Here is a 25,524-nt window from a genome sequence, read left to right as displayed (position 1 = left end):
GTTAGCTTTGAGTGAAACGAAGATGAAAGGGAAGGGTGAGTCTATGTTTGGAAGTGTGAATGGAAGATTGTCAGGTGTTGATAGAGGAAGGGCAAGAGAAGGTGTGGCCTTGTTAGTGAGTCCGGAAGTACAGCAGTGTGTGATTGAATGGAAGGAGGTGTCATCGAGATTGATGTGGGTGAAAGCGAAATTTGAACGTGAGTTGTGGGTGTTTGTGAGTGCATATGGGCCTGGTAGTGAAAGGGATGAACAAGAGAGGGAGTCTTTCTGGAATGATGTTGATAAGTGTCTGCAGAGTTTTGGAGCGAATGTGAATGTGGTAATGATGGGAGATCTGAATGCTAGAGTGGGAAATGTAGCAGTTGAAGGCATAGTTGGTATGCATGGTGTGCCTGGAAGAAATGAAAATGGGGAACGAATGATAGGGATGTGTGTTGAGCGAGAGATGGTGATTGGGAATACGCTGTTTGAGAAGAAAGATATTTATAAGTATACATGGGTGAGACAGGAGGGTGGAAGGGTTGTTGATAGAGCTTTGATGGACTATGTGGTTGTGTCTAGGAATGTAATAGGAAGATTGTTGGATGTGAGAGTTCTAAGAGGGGAGGGTGGAGGTATGTCTGACCACTACCTGGTGGAGGGAAAGTTAAGAGTAGGTAAGAGATGGGTGAGAGCTAGGAGGGATAGGTGTGGCAAGGAGGTTTTGAAAGTGAGTGAGTTGGATAAAAGAGAGAAAAAGATACAGTATTAGGAGAAATTGAAAGATGAGTGGAACGCAGTGAAAGATCGGGAAAATGGCAGCGTGGAGGAGGAATGGCAGTTGTTTAAGAGTGCTGTGGTGGGGCATGCAGAAGAGGTGTGTGGTGTGAGACGTGTGGGTGGTGGTGTAAGAAAAGGAAGTGAATGGTGGTGCGAGGAAGTAAGTATGGCTGTGGCCGAGAAGAGACGTGCATATGAAGTGTGGCTGCAGAGGAAGGATGAGATGTCATATGAAAGGTATAAGGAAAAGAGGAATAGAGCGAGAAGGGCTGTGCGTGATGCTAAAGTGGCAGCAGATGAGAGGTGGGGTAGGCGGCTGACAGAGAATTTTCAACAGAAAAAGAAAATGTTTTGGAAGGAGGTGAAAAGGGTGCGAAAGGGAGAGTCTGGGAAGGAAGAACGAGTAAAAGCAGAGGATGGAAGGATGTTAATTGAGATGCATGCAGTAAGGAAGAGATGGGCAGAGTATTTTGAAAGATTGTTAAATGTAGAGGAGGAAAGGGTGGCTGAGATTGTGGCGGATGGAAGGGTGCAAGGAATAAATGTGTTGGGAGAGTTGAATGATTCTTTGATCACGAAAGAGGAAGTGGAGAAGGCAGTAAAGGAGATGAAAACAGGGAAAGCTGCAGGTATGGATGGGTGTGCTGTGGAATGCCTGAAGGGTGGTGGAGTGACTATTGTTGACTGGTTAGTAAGATTGTTGAATGTGTGCTTTGAGAAAGGTATGGTGCCAATTGTGTGGTCCCGTTGTATAAAGGCAAGGGTGATAAGTATGAATGTACTAGCTTTAGGGGTATAAGTCTGTTGAGTGTTGTAGGTAAGGTGTATAGTAGAGTGTTAATTATGAGAGTTAGAGAGGGTACAGAGGGAGTGATTAGTGATGAGCAGTGTGGCTTTAGGAGAGGGAGGGGATGCGTTGATCAGGTGTTTGCTGTGAGACAAGTGTGTGAAAAGTATTTAGCGAAAGGCGAGGATGTGTTTTGGGCATTTATGGATTTAGAGAAAGCGTATGATAGAATTGATAGGGAGGTTTTGTGGACTGTTTTAAGATTGTATGGACTTGATGGTAGGTTACTAAAAGGGGTGAAAAGTTTTTATGTAAATAGTAGAGCATGTGTAAGAGTGGGAAATGCTGTGAGTGATTGGTTTCCCGTGAGAGTGGGGCTGCGACAGGGATGTGTGATGTCGCCTTGGTTGTTTAATATTTACATGGATGGTGTTGTAAGGAAGGTGAATGCAAGGGTTTTAGGTGGTCTGAGTCTGGTAAATGTTGATGGTGGAAATTGGAATCTGAAGCAGCTGCTGTTTGCAGATGATACTGCACTAGTGACTGATTTAGAGGAGAGATTGAGACAGTTGGTAGAGGAGTTTGGAAGGGTGTGTGAAAGGAGGAATTTGAAAGTAAATGAGAATAAGAGTAAAGTGATGAAGTGTACGAGGTTGATAGATGGTACGGGGATGAATATAGTTTTGAATGGTGAGTTGCTTGAGGAGGTAGATTGTTTTAAATATCTAGGGTCACATGTTGCTGTGGATGGAAGAATAGATGCAGAAGTGAAGTTTAGAATAAATGAAGTAGGAAAGGTGCTGGGAGGAATGAAAAAAGTGTTTAAATGTCGTTCGCTTAGAATGGATGTAAAGAGAAGGCTGTATGAGGGTGTTGTGGTACCGACTGCATTATATGGGGCTGAAACATGGAATATGGGTGTAGCAGAGAGGAAAAGTTTGAATGTAATGGAGATGAGGTGTCTGAGGAGTATGTGTGGAGTGACACGTATGGATCGGGTACGAAATGATGAAGTGCGAAGGAGAACTGGAGTTGTTCGGGAGATGGCTGGTAGAGTTGAGCAGAGGGTGTTGCGATGGTTTGGGCATATGGAGAGAATGGATAATGAGCGATTGGTGAAAAAGATAACTAGATCTGATGTGAGAGGTGTAAGGCTGAGAGGAAGACCACGAATAGGATGGATGGACAGTGTGAAGAGAGCGCTGGATACGAGAGGGATGTCTGTTGAGCAAGGAAGAGTGGCTGTGCGTGACAGAAATAAATGGAGAGAAATTGTGAATAAATAAGTGATGACGCAGCCCTGAGGGGATATTCTCCCGCATTTGGTCTGATCAGCTAGTCAGGTCAGGTGCAGGTAAGGGGATGGGTCTGTTATGATGTGGCAGGGGTAAACCAGTTCTGCTGTCGGGCCCTGCTGCGGATGTCACTGATTGCATTGCGCAGTTGACCCTTGTGCGGTGTGGTGCGGTGAGGATCTGTCCGTTCTCCCCTTTGGGGCTAAGATGTGAATGAATGTGTTTGAATGGATGAGTAAATGGAGAGTGTGTCGTCCTGTCTCGGCTACCTCCCTTTCCTTGGCGGAAGCAGCCTAGGTATATAGATAGATAGATAGACCTTTCCTTCTTGCTGGAAGTTTACTCTCATTCAGCCGGTCCCAAAGATGGGTGACCATTCACAACCCTATAACTATTATCCAATTGCTTTAAAATCCTGTGTCTCAAAAGTCTTTGAGTCATTTCTTAAGAGAAAAATTTTAAAGCATCTCTCCTATTGCAACCTTCTTTCTGATTGTCAGTATGGGTTCCATCAGGAACGCTACACTGTCTATCTTCTCACCTACCTTTCAGACTCCTGGTCATTCTCCTTTCGGGACTTTGGCGAGAGCTTTGCCATTGCACTTGACAAAGGCTTTCGATCGAGTCTGGCATAAGTTTCTAATTTACAAACTGCCCTCTTATGGTTTCTATCCTATCTGTGCCTTCATCTACAGTTTCCTTTCTGAACGTTCTATTGTGGTTGTTGTAGACGGCCATCGTTCTTCTCCTAGATCGATCGACAGTGGTGTTCCTCAGGGCTCTGTCCTATCACCAACTCTCTTCCTTTTATTCATCAATGATCTTCTAAGCTGTACATCTAACCCTATCCACTCGTGCGCTGATGATTCCACCCTTCACCTTTCGATTCGGTTCCTGCTACGTCCATCTCAGCAGTTACTTCAACAAACAAGAGATGAGACTATGACACACCTAATATCTGACTTGGCTCGTATCTTTGACTGGGGTAAAAATAATCTTATTTTTAATTCATCAAAGACTCAGTTTTTACACCTATCAACGCGACAAAAGCTTCCACAGGAGTACCCAGTAATGCTTAATAATATCCAGCTCACTCCTGCATCATCCTTGAACATGCATGGGGCTTCATTCGCTCGGGATTTAGCTTGGAAAGATCGTATTACATCTTTGGTATATTTTGCTCCCAAGATTTTGGGTGTGCTAGGCCGACTCCGTACCTTCTTTACCCCTGCACAGATGTTGACTTTATACAAGGATTTTATTCGCCCCTGTGTAGAGCACAACTCTCATGTGTAGGGAGACTCCCCACATACAGCTCTTTTCAGTAGGGTGGAGTCATAGGCTTTTCGTCTCATTAAATCTCCTCCTCTTACTGACTCCCTTCAACCTCTGTCTCTTCGCAGCACTGTTGCCTGTTTATCTCTTTTCTATCGCATTTTCCATGGTCACTGCTCCTCTGAACTATCTGCATCCCTCCACCTCTACGACCAGTGCGTAGCATCCATCTAGCAACAAACTCTCATCCCTTTTCTGTCCAACTTTCTAATGCAAGAGTTAACCGTTACTCCCAGTTCATTTAGGCAATAGGTCAGCTCTGGGACTGTCTCCCTCTGTCTCTATTTCCTATGATCTCCAAATTTTCAAACGCAGTGTGTCCAGGCATCTCGAAATAAATGGGATCTCGAATTTAGCTCTTTTTTTTTTTTTTTTTTTCTTGGAAGGAACTGTTTTGCGGGCTCCTAGCCGTTGGTTCCCTCTTCCTCGCATTAAAAAAAAGTATTGTTAGCAGCATGCCAGATTTAACTCCAGGCTTTAGGAATAAAACCAAGACTGCTTTTCACTAGGGTAAGTTGGATCTAAGTAAATGACAGAGAAATGCAGAAGCAGAAGATACTAACAAAGCCCAGCGAAATAAATTATAGAATCACATACTTTCATAACTCAAGCTTTCGGCATCTTACTGTACATTATTTTATATCATTACATGCTCTCTCTTTATGACATGAGTGGTGATTGAAGAGATTTTAGATCTGATTCACAATCTGTTCTTAGAATAACTTCTAGCACTGGATAGACGAAAAGACTATCACTGAATAAAGCATTTTCCGGTTAAATGGTCAAGAAACTGGGTATCTCAACTCACGCAGGCTTACTGTACTTCTCTTGATGAATTATATTATGAAAAGCTGTGTTAAGTCATTTTTAGATGTAGTATGCAGACAAAAATACTCTGATTTTGGTTACACAGCCCCTCACGGCCAACAGTACGGTTCAGCTGTCTGTTATGCCTAATACCATAAATCACTGACTTTTGTAATACTAACACTGGTGAGATCGAAGTGCTGGATGTTGCTGAAGTATGTAGGCAGCTCGGTGAGGAGGGTATACAAGACGAAACAGTTGCCAAAGGATGTTACCATCAGAGTCCAGAACGGTAGAGAAGTGAAGATCTCTCTAACTGGCAGCGGCATTGGCTGTAAAGGGGTACAATCTTACACTCAAAATATGAACAGTTGGCAATTGCAGTGTTTGTAACAGGGCTACAAATTTCACTTGAAATACTGACATAGAACAAGGGATCCTTTTTGGAAGTAGCGTTGATTGTGAAAGTGGTAAACCTTGCATTTGAAATATACAGTGGATAAACCTTATCTTAAACGAAGTTTCATTTACATCATGTTATACATGATTTCCATTGAACTAATGAATGCGTCATATGCATGAAAACAATAACTCATTAACATTATAAGAGTATATATTCTGAATCCTTCTCATAAATCAACATATTCTTCCTACACTTGAGGAGGAAAGAACACTACCGACAAATTCCTTGGGGACTGTAGGGGCTATTATAAAGGATGAAGAGGAATGAAGTGGAAATTTCCTTATTCACCAGGGAACTACCCAGAAAAAAGCGAAAACACAGCATGACTCGGATCTAGATCCCTTTCCCTGTCAAAGCCCAGTAATACCAACGCTCCGTTGTTTGGTTCAACAAGGCAAGTACAACACTTTTGGTAATAATTGAAGGCGTGTTACCACCAACAAGGTTGTAACTGCGTTAGCCCAATTAGAAGGTGAAGAATGATATGAACAAAGATATATTGCTATGGTGGTGATTACGAGTAAGCGAGCTCAGCAAGCGAAGCCAGCAAGCATAACGAAGCGATGTTTACGTTCAGCTGAGAAATGAGCTGCCGACACAGCCCGGCCGCGATGGTTTTCAGAAGCTAATAACTTTTCTACTATGTGAGATGGAAAGAGATTCTTTCAACAGGTAGCAGGTACAACTCCGGACAGAAATTCGTGATACAGGATAAGCTGCCACCAGAGGTCAGATTAATCACAAACTTCTCCCACCTAACTCCCTCTCCTTACTCCCACCAAATCACTGATTTGTTGGGCAGATAAATCGGAGATATGAAGCTTCGCTCATTCTCACGTCTTGCCATATGTAATGTTACTTTTATTTATTCTACTATTAGGTGCATTATCAAGTGCATAGATCTATATTTAGTTCCATGAGAGGTAATTATATCGAAGTTTTATCAGATTTCAATACAATGACCTTAATGTATAGAGTCTGGTTTCCAAATAGTTATCCAACGTGTTCTAAGAGATAGAAAAAATCCAAGTAACAGTTAAAAGTTACTCGGCCACATAAGTCCCTCTCCTGCCTTGTCATCAGGACAGTCACATATGCACCCACCTACTTATCCACTTGCCCACTCAACCCATCCAACACAACCCACCGACCTCATCCCGGCCACCCATACAGCCCACAGATCCCTGCTATCCACCCTGCTAACCCACGAATGCCATACACGAAGCTCACCCAACAATGCCACTCAACACATTCATTCATTCACTTCTCTACTCTGAACCCATCCAGCCACCCAACCCAACTACCCACTTTGATCATTCCCAACCGCGTAATCGTCTCAGCCAACCTGGCTACAAACGGTGCCCACTCACCCTGGCGACTCACTGTCCACACATCCCAACAACCTATCTTGCCCACCGACCCCTACCACCCACCCTCTCCACTCACGAATTCCACCCACCCTGCTCACCCAACAGTGCCATCCATCTCATCCATCCACACAACCCTCCCACCTCTCCCTGAACACTCCCCAGCCACCTCACCGCGCTCATCCACCCATCCTGTCCACACACTCCTCCCACCGACCCACCGGCCCATCCACATGCCCAACTACACTTCTTACCCAACCCCATTCACTCCGCCACCCCATTCACCCATTTGAACCCGACTTATCCATCAAACTCTGCTTATCCAAACCTAACTTACCGAACCCTCCCCGACCACCCACATATCTAGCCACCTACCCACCCAGCCCACCAAACGCACCCACTCACTAACCCATTTACCCCTACAACCCACCCAAAACCACTCCACACACCACACCCAACAAGTGTCCCGCCCCCCTTCTCCACCATTACCACTGTCCACCCACCCTTGCGATGCACCGAACTACCACACCCACCAACTCAACCTCATCAACTCCACCCACCCAACCCACTGACTCTCTCTCTCTCTCTCTCTCTCTCTCTCTCTCTCTCTCTCTCTCACACACACACACACACACACACACACACACACACACAGAACACGCATAAACAGATAGACAGACAGACTAACAGAAACACAGAAACACACACACACACACACACACACACACACACACACACACACACAGAACGAGCATAAACAGATAGACAGACAGACTAACAGAAACACACACACACACACACACACACACACACACTTACGCACAAAGAGAGAGAGAGAGAGAGAGAGAGACTGACTCAGTAAGACACAAACAAAACAAGCATAAACACACACACACACACACACACACACACACACACACACACACACACACACACACACACACACACACACACAAACATTGTTCCCCTATTCAAGAAAGGGAATAAACAGAATCCACTCAACTATAGACCAGTATCTCTGACCAGTGTTGTATGCAAGGTACTAGAAAAACTAATTAGAAAAGTTTAGGTAAACCAACTGCAATAATACAATATGATAAATGAAAGACAATTCGGTTTTAGAATAGGATGATCATGTGTTACAAATCTATTAAGCTACTATGATACAGTTGCAGAAACACTACGGAAAAAAGAAGGATGGGTGGACGGTATCTATTTAGATATTAAGGAACCATTTGACAGAATATCGCACCAAAGACTTTTATGGAAGCTATACCATCGAGGAGGAATCCAAGGTAATCTATTCTGTTGGATGTAGGATTTTCTCAGAAAATGGAAATGAGAACAGTACTAAGGAGTAATTACTCATCATGGAGGGAAGTGACTAGCAGAGTTCCACAGGGATTAGGGATGACACCAATTATGTTTTTGGTATATATTAATGATATAGGCTAGACAGGAACATTTGAATGGGATGCTATCTAAATACGTTTGCTGATGATGCAAAAATACAAAGGAGAATTACAAACAAACTCTTGCAGAGAGCTACAAGAAGAATTAAACAAGCTTCATAAATGGAGCAATAGATGGCAAATGGAAGTCAATGTGGACAAATGCCATGTAATTAAGTTTGGCAAAAGTGGAAAGGAACCAGATCGGGATTATAAGATAGGAAGTTCAACCCTACAAGTAGCAGAAAAGGAGAAGGACCTAAGAATGATTATCAATAATAGACTTTTTCACCGGCAGACCACATAAATGAGAAGGTAAGAAACATGCACACACTGCTTGCTAATATGAGAACAGCATTCACATGTATAAATGAAGGCATGCCGAGAAAGATAATTACCTCATTCATCAGACCAATCCTCGAATTTGCATTAGTGGTCTGAAATCCTCATCTCATAAAACACATAGATAGGATTGAAAAAGTACAATGGGCTGCTAGAAGTTGGGTACCAAGCTTAACCCGCGCCGTCCCGAGGACGTACTTCCACGTCCTCACGTTTTGTCACAGCTAATCCCGAGGACGTACTTCAACGTCCTGCAATTGCAAGGTTCATAATTTCCACAATTTTCAATTTTCGCGAGTCATTTTTGGTACGTATACACGGGACACCTGCCTCAACAAGATGCCAGGCAGAGACAATGCCTTACCCAGCATGACCTCCTCCCCCCCCTGCATGCCCTTTTCTCAGCAATTCACCTGTTATCAGTGACCTGGCCAGTATAGCCATGTCATGCCACGGTACGAAATTCAGGGCCAGAGTGATTCCCCAATCAATGACAATGTGGAGGACAAACTTTACATAGCATTAGAGGAAGAAACAGTTAGAAATGATGATCAGGTAATGTGGCAAAAAAAGGTCAGGTATTAGTGAGTGAAACAATGCTTATAATGCCTATATTACTGCTTGAAAACCAATATACTTTTGTACTACATATAAATTCGTAACAGTAAATAAATAAAAACCGTTTATGAGTGGTGTGAAATAGTTATCCTCCCATAGAACTCGTTTTCTTTGGCGCCAGCCTGATAGAAAACCCAGTAAAGTAAGGAGGCTCTCCTACCTGTAATGAGTATTTTAAACCTCAGGTGAGCGATTTCTCTATGAATTTTCGATGTTTCTCACCAAAAGCGAAAGTTTTAGCAAAAAAAAAAAAGGTCGAAAATTGCCCGGGATTGGGGGGTACCAGTGGTCGAAAAGTGGCCGGGACGGGGCGGGTTAAAGGATCTACGCTATGAAGAAAGACTAGAAAAACTGAACCTACCAGTGCTACATGCGGGAAGGAAGAGGAAACATGATGACGCTATATAAATACATCTCGGAAAGAAAGAATAGACATCAGTGAGATATAACTTATCGAGAAGCATCAGTAGGAGGACACTGAAAAAAAAAAAGGCATAAAAAGAGAGGTAAGAAAGACGTAAGGAAATTCAGTTTCCCAAATTGGGCAATTGATCAATGGAATACGCTATTAAATAATGCGTGCCAAAACTATTAATAAATTTAAGGATATGTAATAAAAATGCTTTAATACGCGGGACAGTACGAGCTTGACTCACTCCAGTAAAGATACAATTAGGTAAGAACAATTAGGTCAGAACAGATATATGCACACACACACACACACACACACACACACACACACACATGCGGAAGGGTGGGAAAGGAGGGAGGGAGGATTTGGGGTCGGTGAAGGGGACGGTTGAGATAATGAAGTGTCTAGTATTGTTCTGGTAGCAGTTTGCACAGTACATTGAGTCGGATCTCCGACATAAACCCTTTAATTCAACTCTATTATGGATGTATTTCCATTAGGATTCCATGATATGCCATCCAACTGGCAATAGTTTTAATGAGCGAATATTTTGGTAAAATATTAATTATCATAACTATGCTAGTTTCAATATTACATGCTGTTCATACTGTTCAATGATTATACAGTCAACCATCAAACAGTAATTCGTAAGACGTGGGGCCAATCTTCCTCGGGGATAAACAACCACTGAGGATGATTAGTGAATGAAGTTGTTGTGACCTACTCTCTCCCTGTGTGTGTGTATGTGTGTGTGTGTGTGTGTGTGTGTGTGTGTGTGTGTGTGTGTGTGTGTGTGTGTGTGTGTGTGTGTGTGTGTGTTTATGCGTGTTTTATTTATTTTGGGGCGAGTCCACACGTGTTCTCCAACATATATTGACAACACGGCAGGCAACATGTTCGGGAACATGTTTGCAGCAATATTTGGACAGATGTATGAAACATGTTTCACTGCAGCTTCGAACACTTGCAGAAGAGGCGATGGGATAAGTTTATCCATACCAGGCAGCTGAGACTTCATCACGATGTTGCCAACATGATCTGGACGCTGCTGTTCCCAACAGGATTGCTGCGTGTTCATTACTGTGTTGCTTACATGTTCCCGGCACTTGCTCGAGCACACGTGTGGACGTGCCCTTACTGTGTCAGTCTCTCTCTCTCTCTCTCTCTCTCTCTCTCTTTGTCTGGCTGTCTGTCTTTCCCTCTGTTGTGTGTGTGTATATGTGTGTGTGTGTGTGTGTGTGTGAGTCAATGGGTTGGGTGGGTGGAGTTGATGAGGTTGAGTTGGTGGGTGTGGTAGTTCGGTGCATCGCAAGGGTGGGCGGACAGTGGTAATGGTGGAGAGGGGGGGCGGAACACTTGATGGGTGTGGTGTGTGAAGTGGCTTTGGGTGGGTTGTAGGGGTAAATGGGTGATTGCATGCGTTTGATGGGCTGGGTGGGTAGGTGGCTGGATATGTGGGTGGTCGGGGATGGATCGGTAAGTTAGGTTTGGATAAGATTAGTTTGATGGATAGGTCGGGTTCAAATGGGTGAATGGGGTGGCGGAGTGAATGGGGTTGGGTAAGAAGTGTGGTTGGGCATGTGGATTGGCCGGTGAATCGGTGGGAGGAGTGGGTAGACAGGATGGGTGGATGGGCATGGTGAGATGGGTGGGGAGTGTTCAGGGGGAGGTGGGAGGGTTGTGTGGATGGATGAGATGGATGGCATTGTTGGGTGAGCAGGGTGGGTGGAATTCGTGAGTGGAGAGGGTGGGTGGTAGGGGTCGGTGGGCAAGATAGGTTGTTGGGAATGGGATGTGTGGACAGTGAGTCGCCAGGGTGAGTGAGCACCGTTGGTAGCCAGGGTGGCTGAGACGATTGCGTGGTCGGGATGATCTAAGTGGGTAGTTGGGTTGGGTGGCTGGATGGGTTCAGGACAGAGAAGTGAATGAGTGAATGTGTTAAGTGGCATTGTTGGGTGAGCTTCGTGTATGGCATTCGTGGGTTAGCAGGGTGGATAGCAGGGATCTGTGGGCTGTGTGGGTGGCCGGGATGAGGTCGGTGGGTTGTGATGGATGGGTAGAGTCAGTAGGTGGAAAAGTAGGTGGGTGCATATGTGGCTGTCCTGATGACAAGGCAGGTGAGGGACTTATGTGGCCAAATGACTTTTAACTGTTACTTGGATTTTAGTCTATCGCTTAGAACACTTTGGATAACTATTAGGAAACCAAACTCTATAAATTAGGGTGATTGTACCGTAATCTGCTAAAACTCCGATATAATCACTTCTCATGGAACTGAAGTTGGATCTATGCACTTGATAATGCACCTAATAGTATGATAAATGAAAGTAACATTACATGCGGCATGACGTGAGAGTGAGCGAAGCTTCATATCTTCGATCCATCAGCCTAACGAATCAGTGTTTTGGTGGGGGTAAGGAAGGGGAGTTTGGGGGGGGGGGTAGACGTGTGCGATTAACCTGACCTCTGGTGGCAGATTACCCTGTGTCTCGAATTTCTGGCCAGAGGTGTACATTCAATAAAACTTGTTTTTAGCTACGTATTTGCTCATGAGACCATAGAAACTCCTTGGAACCCTAGGTGTCCAAGGCAATGTACCATGGGCTTCAGTTGACGTCCTGCTCGATGAAATAAAATAAAAAAAGATTTCGTGTTGTAACACTTGTCTTGCATGAATTCTAACAAATAAATATCGGATATTACACCCACTATTTTACATGAACTCTTTATCTTTTGCAAAGCATTTACCGACGCAATTCGTTGATAGAATTCCGGAGCAGAGAACTGAATGTTGCTCGTGTGATAAATGCTACAGAGCCTTGCTATATGCACATCCAGTCCCTGGAATACATATGCGTTTTTGAAAAAACAAGCCAGCTCCTTTTCAAGGACTGCCCTGCGCCGTTGTATACCGAAACATTCTTGGTGGTTACTATGGACACCATCGAACTCTTGATTTAAATTCGGGACAAACAAACTTAAGAACTCCAACTCCGTTATATGAGATGTTGGAGTGACCAGTACTTACTCAAGTCAGGTTTTATACTGTGGTTTATCTTTTATTTTTTTAATATATATATTTCCGACTCTGAGCATAGGCTTCACAGCCTGTTCCCAAGGCCCAGTAGTCCTCCTACAGATCATACACTTCTACATGTCACCACTTCGGTGCTAACACCTACCGTCCATATTGAGTACATGCTAGGGCTGTCTCATACGGTCTGGTGTATTGGTATGAGACGACGCCACGTAAATCAACTCGTGTGTGACACCACCACTCACATCATTTCCACCACGGTAAAAACTAGTGAGTTACATAGTTACTTCATTTATACAATACACAGTGATAGACAAAAAACTTCTGAACAAACATATAAAACGTGCTGTATAGCTACAGCTTAAATACATATACCTGCTTCAAGTATCTTCATAATTCAATCACTAAATACCTGCACCAACAATAAATATTCTACACTGTATATATCCATTCATTTACTACAGCATATATTTACTACCAACGAGTGTTACCCTTTATACCTACGTAAAATACCCGGTATGTTTCATACATATAACTATACATCCACAAAGTAATAAAGAAAATATACTATCACAGTTACTCAGTGAGCGATTAAAAGAACTGTATTAAACATTTATTAATTAAAGCTACCTATTGGAAACAGACAAATTGAGCTACAAGGAAAAAGAAATGGCCAACGTAAATGACGTTAGCAAAAACATCTTCCACACAATCATGAAGACAAAGATTTCCACACAGTGCTGACACATATATTGCCCATGATAGGTACAAGTGAACATCGTCAGTGTATATAGTTAATACTGTATGTAGTGTATACATATTTTTTATATAAAATAACAAAATATGGGACTAGATAATATCATTTTCAGTAATATCTGTGCACTATAAACTAAACCTAAAAAAATGGTCCCAAAGGAATTAGCTAGCAATTATGCAACCTCAGACAACACCGAAAAAGCGTAGACAAACGAAGAAAAACAAAATATAGAAAATCAATACATACAAAAAAAAAAAAAACAGTATGATCACATACAAACAAATGAAAATAGGTGTGTTACTACAAATGCCAAAATACCACATAAACTCCTATAAGTGAAACAAAAAGCAAATTGTTGATCTCCACGAGCCAGTGGCATGGCACATCACTATCGTCGATCGCAGCATGACCGAAACAGCGATGTCAGGACTGCAGTTATTACAATTAAGTAACGACAAACGATTGCATTATGTTACACTTGCTACAGTTATGTAACTACAAATGATATGTAACAATTACAGTACAATTATGTAACAATTCATACAATGTTACAGTTATGTATTACTACAATGTTACTACAATATTATGTAACAATTCATACAGTGTTACAGTTATGTATTACTACAATGTTACTACACTATTATGTAACAATTCAATGTTACAGTTATGTATTACTACAATGTTACTACAATATTATGTAACAATTCATACAATGTTACAATTATGTATTACTGCAGTGTTACTACAATATTATGTAACAATTCATACAATGTCACAGTTATGCAATACCACAATGTTACTACAATATTATGTAACAATTCATACAATGTTACAGTTATATATTATTACAGTGTTACTACAATACTATGTAACAATTCATACAATGTTATAGTTATGCATTACCACAATGTTACTACAATATTATGTAACAATTCATACAATGTTATACACAATTTTGTATTACCAGAATCATCACACAAGTTGGGTGAAATATTAGGCTTTACTAAAGGGATAACTCCATATGTACTGTAATGGCATAGCCATATTACCACTGCACAATTATATGCATATCTCTGTTATACATACACATCTTATAGTATGTCATACAATAACCAATTTAACTATATTGCATTTGTTCAATTATGTATACAGCTTGTTTAAAATGTTATATTACTGAATCATTGCAATATTAACATGAATATTATATCTGTACAATATTATAATCAATGTTATGTATTAAGAGATTAGCATATGTCAATGATGATTGCTGTCAAAGGACCACCAGCTCGCGTGACCAAGCGATGTCAGGACTCCATATTATAAATACAAATCATAACAGATAGCACGATGGATAGATAGATAGATAGATAGACAGAGCACCAGACAAGGTGTGGGAACGGGAAATTAGCTTGCAACTCTTTAAGTAAAGGAATGTTGATCATGCAATGGAAGCAGTACATACACACAGAGATACAGTATTCTAGAAGCTTCCACGATGGTATAGCACATATGACACGACCCCTGCTAAACGAGAATGTAGGAATCAGAGCTCAAAAAGGGACTGGCCAAAGAACCGGCAGGTAGTGGAGAGAGCGAATAAGAAGAGGGGTCCAACTAAATTTAGTTAGTATATTAAGTCCCTTGTAATACATACGCTGCTCAACTTAGACTTTCTCTGAAGATAAAAAATCAAGATCAACTCCCTGTATTCATCTTTAACTTCTCCTGCTCTTCGATTACCAAAATAACTTTAACCAAAACTAAAAACTTAAATATTACAAGACTAAAGAGTTTGTATACATATATATATATATATATATATATATATATATATATATATATATATATATATATATATATACACACACACACACACACACACACTATATAATGATTCATTTATTCCTATTCGTTGTCATTATCTATACAGTGCCCAATCGGTACAGAGGTAGCCTGCGGTCCTATCGGACCCAGGTTCAAATCCCGGCTGGGGCAGGGAACAGTTTAAAGGATTTGAATTTCATTAAAAATCAGACTTTATTGATCTACCAGAGGACCCACTGACATTTAAAAATACCCCTGCTAATACCAATACACCAGTCCTGTATGAGACAGCCCTAGCATGTATTCAATATGGACGGTGGGTGTTAGCACTGAAGTGGTGACATGTAAAGGTGTATGGTACGTAGGAGGACTACTGGGCCTTGGTAGCAGGCTGTGAAGCCTATGCTCGGAGTCGGACACATAAAAAAAAAAGTTAACACATACATAAAATAAGAGTTTCATGACACCATTCCTTAAAAAATGTGTTTCTTAACCCTCTCGCGCACGATAATTTCAGTAAGTTTTCTGGTGCACGATTTTTTCTGCGAGGCCGCCCGGTCCAGCTGCCCGTGCGCGGCAAATAACACATATTCTCTCCTTATTATCGCCATCCAAACATCAATATACTGCATGAAACCTATGTCAACTTATTCGTCGATGTTTGTTCTAGATGATAAGCACCACAAATAAACAGGAAAACACGAATAAAAAAAACAATAGGCGGCCGTGAATAAACATTTCGCTACATCATGTTCACTTCCCAACATCACCATTCGAATGTTTTCCATCATAATAATAATAATAATAATCTCGCCTTTTGTTTCTCAAAAGCGCCAGTTCTTCCTTTTGGGAATTCACTAGTGCTCGACACACACATTATTTTTACAATTACAAGAATTGTGACATTTTTTGTATATAATACAAGCTACATCATATATACATAAAAGTGACAATAATTAAACCCTATAATCATCCGTCATAGTACCTCTCTCCAGGTCATAGCATTTTGAAAAAAGAAAGGCTTTCAGCTGTCTCTTAAAGGATTCAACAGTAGAGTTGTCTTATGGACAATGGCAATCTGTTATATAATCTAGGGGCTCTATATGCAAAAGAACGATCAGAGAAAGATGACTGGTGAATGGCTCCTGGCTCATCAAGACGCAAGGAATCATCTTCACTGCGTAACATCACACCCGGGCGTGTCAATGGGAGTTTTAACAATTCAGCAAGATACTTCGGTTCACCAAACTTAAGAACCTTGAATGTAATAAGACACAGTTTAAATTCAATTCTAGCCTTTACTGGTAACCAATGCAACTCAATCAGAAACGGGGTAGTTGAGGTTCTCGGGGGGAAACCAAAGATAAGCCGTGCTGCCCTGTTCAACACAGACTGAACTTTTGTTAGTATATTATTTGGAAGACCAGCCCACAGTGAATTACAATAATCAACACGAGACAAGACCACTGCATGAACCAATGTTAAGAGGCACCGTCTATGCAGGAATCTTCTCACAGAGTACAGATTTCTGATATGCAAGTTACACCCTCTTACAACCTGATTAATATGTTCTTTGTAATTTAACTTAGAATTAAAATAAACACCCAGATTTCGAACAGAACTGACTGGATGCAGCTGTGAAACGCCAATGTCCAAAGCCAGGGCATTGTCAGTGTAATCACCCCTTCTGTTTCCTCTGATGATGATGATCTCAGTTTTACCATCATTCTGCTTAAGTTTCCTCTTAGCCATCCAAATCTTAATATCAGATATTAGAGACTCAAACTTTGTCTTAGTATCGTTGATATCTGACATCTTAACATAGAGCTGGGTGTCATCAGCATAAAAATGATAGGACACATCAAGAGCATCAAGTAGAGACAATAAACTACTTGTCTAGATAGTAAATAGAATTGGACCCAAAACTGATCCTTGAGGGACTCCAAAAAGAAGAGGAGCCGAATCAGAGCTAGCGTAATCAACAACCACTCTCTGAGATCTGTCCGACAGATACAACTTAAGGAGCAAAAGGGCACTATCACGAACGCCATAAAAATACAGATCATCCAGCAATAGTTTATGATCTACTGTATCAAAAGCTGCAGACAGATCCAACAGAACTAGGAGAGAGGACATCCCACTACAAGTGTTTGCCACCAAGTCACTCTGAATCCTTGTTAGTGCAGTTTCAGTTGAATGGTATTTTCTGTATGCTGATTGAACAACAGGAACAACTCTGTTGTGTTCCAGTAGTGGTAAGAGTTGATCGAGTATGGCCCACTCAATAATCTTGGATAAAAAAGACAGGTTAGAGACGGGACGTTAATTTGTCATGCTCTCGACATCAAGGCCAGGTTTCTTAATTAGGGGCCTAAGCAAAGCACGTTTCTCAGACTGCACAAAATGACTTTCTAAGAAGCATCTATTTATTATGTTGCAGATAAAGTCTGCAGCGTGCACATACACATCAGGCAGTTGTAACATGTTACACTGATCGAGTGAGCAAAATGTTTTATTAAGTTCTCTGATATAACATTTGACTTTGTTTACATCCAGTGGATGAAATGTTGAAAGCAAATGATCCCTGGTGCACCGTGGCTGGAAGTCAACTGAGTACGCTTCACTAGGAGAACTGCTGTCTAAATCACTTCTTATGCGAAATATCTCACTTGTAAAAAACGAAGCAAAATCAGAAGCCAATTGGGCATCAGATACAGAAGTTGGTTTAACAATTACATTCCTCCGACCAACCAAATTGTTCACAACTGCAGACAGTTTTTCTTGATCACCACATGAATCAACTTTATTTTGATAATACCTAGCCATTTGGGCTTTTACAGTGTGAACGACTGCTCTTCTTGCAAAAACATAACGCAAACGAGTTACTTCGGTCCGCTGCAAGCGCCACTCACGTTCTGCCCCTCTACGTTGTCTACGCAAAGAATTAATGGATTGACCATACCACGGAGAATTATCATGTACAGTGATTGTTTTTACTACCTCAGGACAATAATGGTCAAAAATTGACCTGAGCTCGTTGTTGTAGATATCAACCAATTCACCAGAAGAAAGACTTGAAGAAGCGATGGAGTTTAAACGTTGATCAATTTCAAAACATATCAACTGGCGGTAGACCTTTTTATATGAAGGGGATTTCGGGACATCAAAACTAAGAGTGATCAGAGCATGATCAGAGATGAGGGGGTCAAATGAGTCAACCTCCACATCTGATACGCGCCTGCAACCAACAGGGGACAAGATCAAGTCAAGGACATGTCCTGAGACATGAGTTGGATTACTCACATGATTGAAAAAATTGTTCTGGGTGATCAACTCAAGGAATTCTGAAGAAAATGGTTTTGACTCTGGACTGTCAACCCAATAATTGAAATCACCACAAATAAGAAGTCCTTCAGGTTTAAGAGAAAACCCTTCAAGAAACTGCCCAAACTCCTCCATAAAACCACGATCTCTGCCCAGATGACCTGGTCGATAGACAATTGCAATTCTAATGGTATTCTGATGGAAATTTATTAATACTTCCATAAATTCAAATGAAGATGGGGTCAGGTCTGAGTCAATGAGAGAAACGTTTGCAAGTGCTGCCGAGTAGATGAGTGCTATGCCTTCTCCCCAATAGTCAGCAGCAGGCCTGGGAATACTAATAATTGAATGTGTCTTAGGCAAAGCATTACGAATAATATCGATATCAGACTCATACAACCAGGTTTCAGTCAAGCACAATATGTCAAGCTCGTGCTGATTCAGGGTTTCATTAATATAGTCTATCTTATTACGGATGGAACGAATATTTAAAAGACCCATCCTTAACTGGTTCAAGAGGGACGTAGTCAGTTTTTTGAATGGTCAAAACTGGTGTTTTCAATCAATCTATTCCTATGAGAAATCATAATTGGACATTCTCTACTTGGTGCAAAATGGGCAACCGCCTGTGACTTTGAATTAGCATCTTGATGTCTTAAAGAGGAGCAGTTGATGCATTTGGGAGAATTTCTGTTACTACAGTCCTTAGATTTATGGGCTCCAGCACAAAACACGCATTTAGGTTCATCACTTTTCCTAGAACATCTCTCAAATGTATGACCAAAGCCTTGACAGTAATGACACTGTGTAACCCAGAATCTATCGAAAGTGCGGCATCTTGTAAGATCCACATAGATGTAATTGCCCTGTTCTACAATGAAGGATCTCACCTCTGGCGACATCTTCAAAACAGCAGTTTTGGTTTCATTTCTTGTCCTTGTGAAGAGAAGGTTGGGGGTACAACCTCGATCAACGAGCATCTTGATTTTATTGTTTTTTCTCAGAATATTTGGGATGATGTCAGAGTCATCCAAGGAAGAGGAAAGGCCTGTCACGTTCATTTTAGGCAACATTTTCTTTGGCTCTGATATGCAAAAAGTGCCCTCAGAGCCAAAATGATCAATCAGCACCCCAGTTGCTTCACCCTTGGCCTCAGCTGAAGGAAACTTCATTACCAGCCCACCAGCCTTGGTCTTAAGGCAGCTATCAACCGGTACCTAGTTAAGTACGCCTCTGATGTCTTCTGGTCCCATCTGATTTGTCAGGGCACCAGCGCCACTCTCTGGTTTCACAATCAGTACATGCTGACTATGAATGGCTTTTTTCTGGCCATGAGCACTGATCTCAATCATGCCCCCAAGCAGATCCTTCCCTCCCCCCACGAGAGACCCGCGAACAGCATCTGCAAATGACTTGGCCTGATCTTGCGTGACCGCCGTGGGTGATGAGACCTTGGTCTCTAGTGCCTCCAGTCTATTTGATATGTCTCTGATTACTTGAAAGATTGGCCCAATAACTTTATCTTCAAACTCCTTCTTGGTACTACTTCCTCCACCAGCCAAGACCTCGTCTGCTGGTGCAACACACTGGCTACACAGCCAGCAAAAGCCCAGCTGGTGGCTCTTCTTCATGAATGGATAGTCGCCTGCATCCAAATTTTCACAAGCTATGTGAATCCACTCGCTGCAATAGGCGCACTTCAGTGCTTGTGCACTTTTTGCTACAGACCTACTGCAGTGAGGGCACTGGTGTTGTTTACTCATGATAGGGGAGAACAAAAAAACAAAACAAAATGACAACAACAGCAAAAAGTATATACAATACTACCCGGGATAAATCCGGGTAGCGCCATGCCAGTTTGTGTCACCCTAATTTAGGAGAAAAAAAAAAGGAAACCGAAAGAAAAAAAAAACACAAAAAACAGAAATGGAAAAAAAACAAAAAAACAGGGTGTCTGCGAGGTCACCACGAGCAGGTGGGGTACGACTTGACTACCCTTCTTGGAAAGGTAACCCAAACCGAGGTGCCACAAAAGTGCTGAGATGGTATTGAAATTTTCCCCAATTCGAGCTTTATAGCAGCAGCAAATACGTCACTTAGGCAAGACCTCATTGGTTACGATACTGCCACTGCACATACAGGAAAATGTTTTTAGAAGTTTTGATAGAGAATTTCATCAGCTTTCTAAAGAGACAAATCCGGTTGTGATACGATTTCTAGTTTTCGAGAAAATAGCCAAAAACTTAAAGCCATTTTTGAAAAAATTCAAGGAGCTCTAATACTGAACTTTTCCCATACATGTTATGTTTTTATTACATAATATTATGCAGAATTTCACGAACTTTCTAATGACCTAAAAATGGTTTCGATACGCCTCACAGTTTTCAAGTAAATCGCCAAAAACGACTAGGAACTCGCATCCGTACGTCACTTTCATGATGTGTGCACAGCATACGCAATATTCCCGCCTCCGCAACAACGAATTCTTATCATAGATATTACATTGTTATGTTTTGTACATACTGCTCTTTATCATGGTTTTTACAGGAAATCGATACATCCAATAGTTTTCGAGGAATTGGCCGACAAAGTGAGCTTACTCCTCCAAGCTCTTTTGACTTTACCAAAACAGTCTGTTCCTTCAACTTTTCCAACAGAAAATGCTCCCAAAGGCTTATACTCTGCAAATGACCATACTTAGAATTTACTGCCCTTTATCATGGTTCTTACGAGAAATCGATACGTCCAATAGTTTTGCAGTAAACAGACGACAAACGTAGAATACTCCTCACCCACACGCGAGATAAAAAACATTCTTTCCCTGCCTCACCCACGGCTACATATTTTCGCTCGTTACGTTTTATTATTTTCTTTTTTTACTCAAAGTATACACATAAAGTATCATAAGGTTTTTGATAGAGCTGTCAGAAACTCGACAAGACCACTAGTCTTTTTGCTGGGTTCTGATACTGAAGTTGAACTTTCTTCCATCTCATATGTGTGTATGTAAAAAACATTACTTATTTGTGTAAAAATTATTGAAGTATAGAAATAGGTCAATATACAAATCAACAAAATGCGGATAACTCACTTCCTCCAGAGGTGTTGAGATGCTGGCAGTAGCTTGGAGATGATGAGTTACGTAGTGTGTGAGCACGTGTGGGTGAGTGTGTGTGTGTGTGTGTGGGTGGGTGTGGGTAAGTGTGGGTGCATGTGTGTGTGTCTGTGGCTGTGGCGTATTTTCTTCTCTCCTTGCGATACATTTGCCTAAAACACATGTGATGTACACAATAGATTTCTCCACGAAAATTCGCTGCACGACATACGTATGTATATGTGGCTGTGGCATATTTCTTGTCATTTACACTTGCTCTGTGTCTTAGCTAAGTCAGTCAATGCATGAAATATTTTTCTGTGAACACTCAGTGCACTATTTTATATGTATATTTCACACTAAACCTACGCAATATAAAACACTATCACATGATTCCATCCCAACCTCGTCTATTATTCCCGACTCTATGGCATAAGTGACCGCCTGTTTCCCAAATGACTGTTGCATATCTCTGTGGCGTGCATAATGCCTGCTATGGTAGGTCAGTTATTTCACCAATCCAGGCACTAATATGTTTCACAAATATAAGTATTGGCTTCACTATATAAAGGCAAAATATTCACATCATTTATGGGCAGGGTGCAGCAGAATGGAAACCCTGTTATAACAAACCACACTCCTGCCTGTAGGCTTAATGGCTGATAACTGGCCCCAATGATATGCAGACAATATATCTATGTTCCATAGACACAATCACTTCATATTATAGTCAAAAACACTGTACAATCACAATATTTCAATAATGGCTTCTGCCTTGGGTGGGAGGGAGAAAATGGTGGGTTTAGAGGGAGGCTGACAGCCGCGCTACTCTCCTGCCCGGCTGCTCATGAGATACTGAGACATTTCTGCTACACATTGCCTCATCAAAGCAGTCACAGTGGTGCCAAATGCTTACCTCGGAAAAGAGATGCACACACTGGATCGCACCAAAATTTGACGCAAATCGGCCAAAAACTTTTCTTTTGACGGCGTTTTTTCTGCTTAGGAACGCAATTGGAGTGACTGAACATCTTTAGAACAATCCACGTGAAACGTAAATCGCATGAGTGACCCTGAGAGGGTTAACCCTCTCGTGCACGATAAGTTTCAGTAACTTTTCCGGTGAACGATTTTTTCTGCAAGGCCGCCTGGCCCAGTTGCACGCATGCAGCAAATAACACATACTCTCTCCTTATTTTCCCACCCATACATCAATATACTACAATGAAACCTATGTCATCTTATTCGTCGATGTTTGTTCTAGCTGATAAGCACCACAAAAAAATAGGAAAACATGAATAAAACAACATTAGGCGGCCGTGAATAATCATTTCACAACATCATGTTCGCTTCCCAACATCACCATTTGAATGTTTTCCATGATACAGGAAAATGTTTTTAGAAGTTTTGATAGAGAATTTCATCAGCTTTCTAAAGAGACAAATCCGGTTGTGATACGACTTGTATTTTCGAGAAAATAGCCAAAAACTTAAAGCCATTTTTGAAAACAATCAAGGAGCTCTAATACTGAACTTTTCTTGCACATGTTATGTTTTTATTGCATAATATTATGCAGAATTTCACGAACTTTCTAATGACCTAAAACTGGTTTTGATACGCCTCATAGTTTTCGAGTTAATCGCCAAAAACGACTGGGAACTCATGTCCATTCGTCACTTTCGTGATGTGCGCACAGCATACGCAATATTCCCGGCTTCGTAAAAACTAATTCTTATCATAGATATTACATTGTTATGTCTTGTACATACGTAGAATTTACTGCTCTTTATCATGGTTCTTACAGGAAATCGATACGTCCAATAGTTTTCGAGGAATTGGCCGACAAAGTGAGATTACTCCTCCGAGCGCTTTAGACTTTACCAAAACAGTCTGTTCCTCCAACTTTCCCAACAGAAAATGCTCCCAAAAGCTTATACTCTGCAAATGAACATACATAGAATTTACTGCTCTTTATCATGGTTCTTACGGGAAATCGATATGTCCAATAGTTTTGAAGTAATTATACAACAAATGTAGAATACTCCTCCTCACCCGCACGCAAGATAAAAAAAACATTCTTTCCTTGCCTCACCCGCGGCTACATATTTTCGCTCGTTACAGTTTATTATTTTCTTTTTTTACTCAAAGTATACACGTAAAATATCATAAAATTATTGATAGAGCTGTCAGAAACTCGACATGACCACTAGTCTTTTTGCTAGGTTCTGATACTGAAGTTGAACTTTCTTCCATCTCATATGTGTGTATGTAAAAAACATTACTTATTTGTGTAAAAAATATTGAACTATAGAAGTAGGTCAATATACAAATCAACAAAATGCAGATAACTCACTTCCTCCAGAGGTGTTGAGATACTGGCAGTAGCGTGAAGATGAGGAGTTATGTAGTGTGTGAGCATGTGTGGGTGAGTGTGTGTGTGGGTGTGGGTGAGTGTGTGTGTGGGTGTGGGTGAGTGTGTGTGTGTGTGTGTGTGTGTGTGTGTGTGTGTGTGTGTGTGTGTGTGTATGTGTGTGTGTGTGTCTGTGGCTGTGGCGTATTTTCTTCTCTCCTTGCAATACATTTGCCTAAAACACATGCGATGCACACAATAGATTTCTCCACGAACACTTGCTGCACGACATACGTATGTATATGTGGCTGTGGCATATTTCTTGTCTCTTACACTTGCGCTGTGTTTTAGCTAAGTCAGTCAATGCATTAAATATTTCTCTGTGAACACTTGCAGCACTATTTTATATGTATATTTCACACTAAACCATACACAATATAAAACACTATCACATGATTCCATCCCAACCTCGTCTATTATTCCCGACTCAATGCTGTTATGTGACCGCCTGTTCCCTTAGCAACTGTTGCATATCTCTATGGCGTGCATAATGCCTGCTATGGTAGGTCAGTTATTTCACCAATCCAGGCACTAATATGTTTCACAAATTAAGTATTGGCTTCACTATATAAAGGCAAAATACTCACATCATTTATGGGCAGGGTGAAGCAGAGTGGAAACCCTGCTATAACAAACCACACTCCTGCCTGTGGGCTTAACGGCTGATAATGGGCCCCAGTGATTTACAGACAATATATCTATGTTCCATAGACACAATCACTTCACATTATAGTAAAAAAATACTGTACAATCACAATATTTCAATAATGGCTTCTGCCTCGAGTGGGAGGGGGAAAATGGCGGGTTTAAAGGGACGCTGAGAGTCATGGTACTCTCCTGCCCGGCTGCTCATGAGATACTGAGATATTTCTGCTACGCGTTGCCTCATCAGAGCAGTCACAGTGTTGCCAAATGCTTACCTCGGAAAAGAGATGTACACACTGGAACGCACCAAAATTTGACGCAAATCGGCCAAAAACTTTTCTTTTGACAGCATTTTTTCCGCTTAGGAACGCAATTGGAGAGACTGAACTTCATTAGTACAATTCACATGAAACGCAAATCGCGTGAGTTACCCTGAGAGGCTTAAGCAAAAAAGTGCTTTATTTTCTTTATTTGTCCATTTAGCTATCTTTATATCAGTATATTTGCACATAGATATATATTGTTACTTACATAAACACAAATGGCAGGGAAATAAGTACAGATTCAGTTTCAGTTGCTAGCAACAGGTGTAGTGTTCATGTGTGATTTCTGAGAGGACTAAAAAAAATGTAATTTTACAATAGTAGTTCGAATAAAAACAACGATAAAAAAAACATATCTAGCAAGCATAAAAATGTTTGTGCACTTTGGAAAAATAATGTAAGTGACCGCAACAGACAACAGTTCAGCACGCATTTTTCTCTAAAACTATGAGGCGTAGGAGAACTTTGATTATA

The 25,524-nt window shown here is 41.3% G+C and overlaps 1 pseudogene; it reads right to left on the bottom strand.

Annotated features, from left to right (window-relative positions):
* The window catches only part of LOC145405332 (sialin-like), a 356,107-nt pseudogene that overhangs the window by 165,677 nt on the left and 164,906 nt on the right, over nucleotides 1–25,524 (bottom strand).

The sequence above is a fragment of the Coenobita brevimanus genome, chromosome 66 (genome assembly GCF_032717465.1).
Source record: "Coenobita brevimanus isolate Jiangsu-jjx chromosome 66, ASM3271746v2, whole genome shotgun sequence".
NCBI classification, from domain to species: domain Eukaryota; kingdom Metazoa; phylum Arthropoda; class Malacostraca; order Decapoda; family Coenobitidae; genus Coenobita; species Coenobita brevimanus.
Note: the sequence above shows the minus strand (reverse complement) of the source record. Positions and strands in the feature narration are given on the sequence as shown.